We start from the raw sequence: 9168 nt of genomic DNA, 5'->3' as shown, positions 1-9168 counted from the left end.
TTTTTTTTTTTTTTTTTTTTTTTTTTTGCAGTACGCGGGCCTCTCACTGTTGTGGCCTCTCCCGTTGCGGAGCACAGGCTCCGGATGCGCAGGCTCAGCGGCCATGGCTCATGGGCCCATCCGCTCCACGGCATGTGGGATCTTCCCGGACCGGGGCACGAACCCATGTCCCCTGCATCGGCAGGCGGACTCTCAACCACTGCGCCACCAGGGAAGCCCTGTTTTTCTAATTCTTAATTGATCTAAAACATAACATTTTTAAAGCAATAATGGTAACAGTGTACTGGGTGACTATTCATATGGATAAGTGAAATTAACAGTAATATCACAATGGATGGGAACAAGGAATTGGGAATACTCTGCTATGAGGCACCTGTAGGACCTGTGAAGGAATGTAGTATTATTTGAAACCAGACTTAGATTATTTGTAAATGTATATTGCAAATTATAAATGGAGTGTCATATCCTGAATGGGATCCTGGAACAGAAGAGGGTATTAGGAAACTCATGAGGAAATTTGAATAAAATATGGATTTTAGTTAATAATAATGTATCAATATTGGTTCATTAATGATGACAAAGGTACTATACTAATGTAAGATATTAATTATAGGAGAAAGTAGGTGTGGAATATATGGAAATTCTCTGTGTCATCTTGTGACTTTTTTCATAAATCTGAATCTATTCTAAAGGTAAAGGGAAAAGAGTGAAACTCAGAGAGATGATCCTGCTAGTGTCAAGGAAGGAAGTGAACAAAGCTGCCTCTGGAGAAGGGCAGTATTTAGGAGCTGAGGAGCTCAGTCCTACAACCACAAATAACTGAATTCTGCCAAGAGCCAAAAGGAGCTTGGAAGAGGACCCCAAGCTCCGACTAAGAATCACAGTGTGGTCAACACCTAGATTGCAGCCTGATGAAGCCTGAGCAGAGGCTCCATCTGAGCTGTGCCTGGATTCTTAACCCCAAAAAACTGTGAGATAATAAATTTATGTTGTTTTAATCTGTGACACGTGTGGCAATTTATTATGCATCAATAGAAAACAAAGGCACAAGGCTTCCCTGACTATTCTAACCCCAGTGTATGTGTTTCCCCTGGGCCTACTTATCCCTTTTATCCATTCATCCAACTTACATATACTAAGACCTACTATGCGCTACACACTGTGATAAACAATGAGTAGAGAGTGGTAAATGAAATATACTCCTTGCCTTCTTGAAGCCTAGAGTGTGGTGAAAGACTCAAGCAAACATCATGTAGGTGCTTAATTTACAAACAATGGTAAGTTCTATAAAGGGGAAAAATAAGATGTGGTAAGAGAAGAAAATTTTAAATACAGGAGGATCAGAGAAAACTTCTTTGAGGAAATTGCAATTCAAGTTGAGACCTGAAAGATACATGTGAATTGGCCAGACGGCAAGTGGGAGCAGAGAAGATAGGTCCTGAGAAAGGAAGGAGCTGGAAGGTTTTTAGGACTTGAAAACCACCAGCCTGATGGAAAAACCAAAGACAAAGAGAAAATCTTGAAAAAAAGCCAGAGAAAAAGGCCAGCATGGCTGCAGTGAGTGATCAAGGGGAGAGAGGCAGGAGGTGCGTGTGGAGGAATAGACAGAGGTTGACTGTGTAGGGTCCCAAAGGCGGGGATACAGATGTTAGTAATTTATGTTGAGAACTCTAGGAAGCCCCTGAAGGGTTTAAGCAGGAGAGTGCTCAGATTTGCTGTGTTAGAAAGTTCAGTCTGCTGATGGAGATCAGACCCTATGGGGGCAAGAATGGACTTGAACAGAACAGTGAGGAGAGGACTCCAGAAGCCCAGGTAGGAGACCAGCCAGGCAAAAATGGTTGCCATAGATATGAAGAGAAGAAGACCTGAGAGCAACTCAGATGCTGGAGTAGCTGGACTTAAGGTGGGTTGATGAGAGCATGAAGGAAACAGCAATGCCAAGGAGGACTCTGAGGCATCCTTCATCCTGGATGAAAAGCAGGTGAGGAAGGCTAGGGAAGATGTCCACCCATTCTCTTTCAGGACTGCACCTTTCTATTACTATTCCCTTTGCCTACATACTCTTCCCAGGCATCTTCACCGAGCTAGATCCTATTCTACCTTCAGAACCCAGCTCAGGTGTCAATTATTCTGGGAAGCAACCCCTGACCACTGAGCCTTGTTTCTCTTCCTCTTGTCCCCGAGCATCTGGGCACCACTCTCATAGCACAGAGTGTTCTATGACATGTCTGTGTACTCCTTTGTCCACAAAAGCAGGAAAAAAAAAAGCAGTAAAAAAAACTTCAAAGCTCTCTATTTCCAACTAGAGTATATTTGGCACACAATAAAGTTTTACTGCATGAGCAAGTGGAGTAAAAATGTAAGAAAGATTTAACACTGAGAACCACTGGTCCTCAGCACACAGCCCAAATGTGAGGGATAAACAAGAGTTCTCCGACACACGGAAGCAAATGCCTTTAAAGGCGAGAAGTGAAGTTCATGCTCTGTACTCCAAGGCAAGACACCCTCGAAGGAGCTGAGAGCCAGTTCACAATTTTAAGAAATATGACTTATCTGGTTTCTTCATCCGGAACAGATTAGTTGAAAGTTATGGGGGTTGTCTCCCTGACAAGAAGCACAGAGCAGGAAAACAAAATGCACTTGACTGTTGAAATTGGGGCATCTTCCCCCCAAAATGCAGCCAACGTGTGTCTATTCTCCAGCCTGTGACCACATAACTGCAGATTTTAAAACAAGGTAATTGTAATAATGAGCATTTACATTGCACTGTCCACATAGAAGATTCATCCAGTCTTCTTAGCAAATGTATGAGAAGTAAAGAAGCTTCCTTTCAAGGAAGGATAAATTTAAAATTTTGGAGGTAAGAGGGGGTGAGCTTGGCACAGAATACAGAGGGAGAGGAATATGAGATGGAAGAGCATTCACAGGGCTCTTCACAGGTTTGGGGATGGTCTGGGTGGTAGTATAAGGGGCTTTGCTTTTGAGGCTTTGCTTTACAGTTATATGCAACAGTTTTTATTTGCATGTAGGAATTTTAAGACACAGTCTGCTTGCCCAGGGTTACAAAATGAGTCTGTGGCAGAGCTGGTTGGCACTTCGATTCAGACTTTGTGATTCTAAATCTGGTGCCACGTCTACTACTGTTTGGTGACATTGTTGCATAGCAAGTATCGCCATGAGCTGTGTCATAGTGCATCCTAACTAGTATCTATGCGTGACAGGGGTATCCAGGGAGGAGACGTGAGCATCTGCTTTGGTTAATACCACAAAGTTTAATAATAATGATGCCTTTGTTATTATTACTCTTATGGTTTTTGCAGTGCATGGATGTACATTGCCCCACTCTATGTATGTGGAATCTAGAAAAACAGTACAGACGAACCTATTTCCAGGGCAGGAATAGAGACGCAGATGTAGAGAATGAACATGTGGACACAGGGTGGGAAGGGGAGGGTGGGATGAACTGGGAGATTAGGTTTGACATAAATACCCTACCATGTGTGAAATAGACAGCTAGTGGGAAGCTGCACTATAGCACAGGGAGCTCAGCTCGGTGCTCTGTGGTGGCCTAGATAGGTGGGATGGGGCAGGGATGGGAGGGAGGTACAAGGGGGAGAGGATATATGTATACATATAACTGATTCACTTTGTTGTACAGCAGAAACTAACACAATATTGTAAAGCAATTATACTCCAATTTTTAAAAATGATGATGACTGGGCTTCCCTGGTGGCACAGTGGTTAAGAATCCGCCTGCCAACGCAGGGGACATGGGTTCGAGCCCTGGTCTGGGAAGATCCCACATGCCACGGAGCAACTAAGCCCGTGTGCCACAACTACTGAGCCCGTGTGCCACAACTACTGAAGCCCGTGCACCTAGAGCCCATGCTCCGCAACAAGAGAAGCCACCGCAGTGAGAAGCCCGCTCGCCGCAACTAGAGAAAGCCCGCGCGCAGCAACAAAGACCCAACGCGGCCAAAGATAAATAAATAAATAAATATTTTTAAAATATAAAATAAAAGAAAAGATAAAATTAAAAATTGATGATGAAATAAATTTTAAAAAAAAGAAAGAAAATAGCTCAATCACATCACAGCTGCCCTGCAAGACAAGTCGTATTGTTCCCGTTAAACAGAAAAGGAGATTCAGATTAAGTTAACTCATAGACTAGGTGGCGCTGAATTCATTTCTGCCTGATTCCAAAATGTCATTGTAGCCACTAGTCTCTTTTTATAAGGTAGGTCTCCACTCAACCTCCTTATCATGCTTCTTAGCAGTAAAGGATGGTGTGTGCAGGATTGCTCAGACCCTGACCCAGCAATCATCGTGCCTACTTACACAGGGGACAATTACAGAATGGCTATCAAGGCTGCACTTCAGCCAGAGCTTCCCATGAGCTGAATTCGTCATTGTGGAGTTCAAGTAAGATGCTGAGCGTGTGGCTCAGATCTCAGGGCTAAGCATCCCAATGCCTTCTGACACTGAGGGTGAACATGCTCAAACCGGCATGCGGCAAGAGAGACACAGACAGAAAAACAGAGAACTGACTTCTCAAGAGGGCCCCTGAGCCCACCTACCCACATAGCCACCTGGATTAAGAGGGTGGAGATGCTGGGGGTCATGCCTTTGTAGTCACAGTGACCTGGACCTCGGGCAATCTGATGAGTAATTCCATATCATTTTTCTTTCCTTATAGCGGTTCGATGCCTGAACCGCGCTGCTGGGAATAGACAGGGTGTTTACTCAAGACCTAGAAGGTGCCTTCTGTGTTGCTTCTGACACCAGCCTTAATGAGCCCAGGCAATACACTGGCCTTCCTATCTTCTGTAGCACATCAACCTGATGTCTTCATGCAACGGTTCTCAGAGAGTTCAAGGTCCAGCTCTGGGTCATAAGTGAAAGTGACCCTTTCTCCCTGAGAAAGCATGGATTTTCAGGCTGTACAGACCTAAATTCAAATGCAAGAGCCAATACGAGTTGCATGATATTAGGCATGTCGCATGCGCTGGTTCCCTCCTGGCATCGTACTAGACAGGGTCTCATGTGAGCATCACACTTAACACCCTCCCACCTGGAACCCCATGACACTCCTGCAGGTACCCCTTTGCCTTGACATGTTATTAACCAGAAAAGCTGAGGGTCATCTGCATCCTCGGAGATGCTAATGTGAAGAGCAATTGTGAAAGTACCTAAAGTCCAAGATCTCTCTCATATCCTGCTCTTTAAGTGTCTCCCTCAAGAGAAGGGTAACTGTCATCAGTTTGTAAACATTAAGCTGGTTTCCAGTCTATAGAATAGCCTCTTACCCATTCCATCCCATGAGTAATTTTTTTCTTAATATATATACTTCCCCGGAGAATAAATCTCAGCACTCATCAATCTCCCACGCTGCTTTATTTTTCTTCACAGTTCAGATCTTCTTTTCTACATATTCTGTTATTTACTCATGTTTTGTGGATGGTTTCTCTTTTTTACCTGCACTAAACGTATGCTCCATGAGGCCAGGGCTTTTGGTCCGGTATCTTAGTGTATCTCCTATACCCAAACAGGGAGAAGCATATTCTTGTACTTGGTAAATATTTTTTGAATAATTGAACAAGTGAATATTAGAAGAGGAATTTTTTTTTACGTTTCTAGATATGCCTGACAAGGTGAGTTTTTTTCCCAAAAACTCTGTGCATGAGATAATAGCGAGTCGTCTCTTATTTAAGCTCTTCCTAAATCTCTATATGAGGCAGCTCACTCAGTCTTCCCTAGGTTATTACTTCACAGTCGCAAAAGTTAGCTGTAAGATGTTCAACAGTAGATGTTCAACAAGTTCTGAAGCCACGCCTAGTCTTGAACTTCCATTTTTGCCTAAGCCAGTCGGAGTTCAGTTTCTGTTGCTTGCAACCAAGATTGTTGATCAGTAGTGTAGAGGAGGGAGGAAACAGACCTGTTCAGCAAAGATTCCTAGTGAAAAACGCTGCTTAAAAGTACAGACTAACGTTTACACAGCACTGCTACGAGCTAACAGTGCTCTTTTGTGTGCTTTATATATATGAACCCATTTAATTCTCACAACTACCCTATGAGGTCAGGACTATTATTACGCCCACTTCATAAACGACGAAACCAAGGCTTAGCAAGGTAATGACCCGCCCAAGTCTCACAGCTGGTAAGTGTTAGAATTGGGGTTTCAACATGAACAGGCCACTATGCTTTACTGCGCTCACCAGCTTAAAGTCCATGTGAGAGGATCATGGTATTAGAAGAAAAGCTATCCAGAGTAATTGGACTGGCCCCTTTTTGTGTCCTATGAGATACCTGGAGATACAAGGACAGTGTGCCTATGGGGGATACCCTTGACAGGACATCTGAGAATGCCCAGCTCTGTGGGTAACGGACCCAGGTGCCCACACTGACTAGCTGCTGTGCCCATGCGAGCAGCTCAGACGCACATGGCCAGCAGGCTGGACTTCTAGCAGTGACCCCTACTGGCTAATCCCCACAAGCAGCTCTGGCCAGCTTTGACTTCAATCACAAAATCTTTTCCTAATTGAGTTTATTGCCTTTTTGGCAGCTCTCACCGGGCAAAGGATTACTGCTTGATAAAAGGAAAGTTTTTACTGACGTGGAGTATAGAAACTTTAACTTGTAGTTAGTGCAGTATTGGTCATACATGGGGAGGGTGGGTTCCTGATGTTAAAAACCATAGAGCACAGTTGGGGATAAAAAAACAGTAGAATATGGTTAACTGTCAAGAAAGGAAAAGCACCATTGTGTTCATTCCCTGCCTTAAAGTGGAGTAAACATGCAGCAATCGTTCTGGAGTCTAAACTGAGTACAAGTCTGATAGTAGGAGTGATGATTCATCCAGCCCTCAGCATGGATTTTTAGGTTGTACAGACCTAAATTCAAATGCAAGAGCCAATACGAGTTGCATGATATTAGGCAAGTGATTTAATTACATCAGAGTTGCTGTAAGATCAGGTTCCACCATGCTTAGCACAGAGTAGCTAAGAGTAGCTACACAGATGGTCATTTCCATTTCCCCTTGCTCCTGACACACTTTACAACTGTAAAGAATAATTACTCAGGGTTAAAGTACAGCAGGGAGTGCAGTGACAGAACAGTGTCTGGACATATTACGCTGAAAACACCCAGCAAAGTCCAAAGGGAAAAAAAATTAAAAGAGACAGTAGAAGAGAAGGAAAGAAACCAGTCCAGAAGAGTCTTTTTCTAACTCTTACCCTAACCAATGTAAATCACTCAACATGCCTGGGCCTCAGTTTTCTTGCCTGTAAAATGGGGGCATAGGAACTAGTCCATTTTATAATATAAATATTTAGAGCTATAAATTTCCCTCTGGGCATATCTTTAACTGCATTACAAAGATTGTTGTGTGGTTTTTTTTTTCATCTACTCAAAATATTCTCCAATTTTTCTTATGATTTCTTCATTGACCCATGGGTTATTGAGGAATATGTTTCATATTCTGCAAATCATGGGAATATCCCAGATACCTTTCTGTTATTTATTTCTCATTTTATTCCTGGTGGTCAGAGAACATTTTGAGACTTGATTAATGCCCATTTTGGTGAATTCTACATGCACTTCAAAAGAGTGTGTATTTTGCTATCGATAGGTAGAATATTCTATAAATGTCAATAAGGTCAGGTTGACTGGTAGTGTTGTTCAGGTTTTCTATATCCTTTTCTGTCTACGTGTTCTATTAATTGCTGAGGGAGGAATGCCGAAATCTCTAATTGTAATTGTGGATTTGTCTACTTCTATTTTCATCAGATTTTGCTTCATATATTTTATGCTCTGTTATTAGGTATATAAAGAACAAGGACTGTCATGCTTTCTTTTGAACTGACCCTCTTGCCACTATGAAAAGCGTCTCTATATTCCTTTTATCCCCCAGCTTTATTGAGGTATAATTGACAATACAAAATTGTACATTTTTAAAATGTACAACCCAATTACCTGATATACATATACAGTGTGAAATATTCATCACCAAGCCAATCAACATATCCATCACTTCATAACTTTACCATTTCCCTTTTTTTTTTCTTTCTTTTTTCATTTATGTAATGAGAACACCCATGATCTACTTTCTCTGGAGAACTGGTGTACAGCAATGTGACTGTAGTTGACAATATTGTACTGTGTGCCTTCCAGAGTCTACTTCATCTGATGTTAGTACAGCCACTCCAGCTTTCTCATACTTAGTGTTTACATTGCACATCATTTTCCTGCCTTTCACTTTTTACCTATCTCTGAATCTTAAATGAATTTCTTATGGATAGCCTAGAGTTGGGTTTTACTCTTTTTATCCATTCTGACAACCTCGGTCTTTTGATTGACCATTTATATTTAGACCATTTATATTTAATGAAATTATCAATATGACTGTCTATTTATCATCTTGCTATTTGTTTTCTATTGTCTCATCTTCTCTTTGTATTTATTTTTCTGCCTTTTTTAAAAATTATTTTGTAGCATTCCATTTTATTTCCACTGTTGGCTTATTAGATACAATTTCTTTGTTTTATTTTTCAGTGGTTTCTATAGGCTTTACAATATGAATCTTCAATCGATTATAGTCTATCTTCAAATATTGTTATACCACACATATAAGAACCTTACAATAATATACTTCCTTTTTTCCCATTCTTTGTGCTATGGTTGCTAAACATTTTACTTCTACATACATTATAAACTGCAGAATACATTGTTATTAATTTTTGCTTGAAGTAGTCAATTCTTTCTTAAAGATAATTTTTAGGAGAAGGGGGAAAGTCTTTTATATTTACTTACATATTTACCATTTCTAGAGTTACTTATTCTTTTGTATAGATTTCATCTAACATTATTTCTCACCACCCTGAATAATTCCTTAAATAAATCTTGTAGTACAGATCTACTGGTAATAAATTCTCTCAGCTTTTGTTTGTCTAAAAATGTCTTTATTTTGTTTTCATATTTGAATGATAGTTTCACCGAGTATGCAATTCTATATTGACAGTTTTTGAGTTTTGGTAGGTATATTAGTCTGCTTGGACTCCCATTAAAAAACATCATAGCGTATCTATCTGCTCAAGGTAATAGAAGTGAGTCAGGAGGCTTCCGGGAAGATGGCGGAAGAGTAAGACGAGGAGATCACCTTCCTCCCCACAG

The sequence above is a fragment of the Aethalodelphis obliquidens genome, unplaced genomic scaffold (assembly GCF_003676395.1).
Source record: "Aethalodelphis obliquidens isolate GAN/ISIS:26980383/991018 unplaced genomic scaffold, ASM367639v1 scaffold8, whole genome shotgun sequence".
Classification (NCBI taxonomy): domain Eukaryota; kingdom Metazoa; phylum Chordata; class Mammalia; order Artiodactyla; family Delphinidae; genus Aethalodelphis; species Aethalodelphis obliquidens.
Note: the sequence above shows the minus strand (reverse complement) of the source record.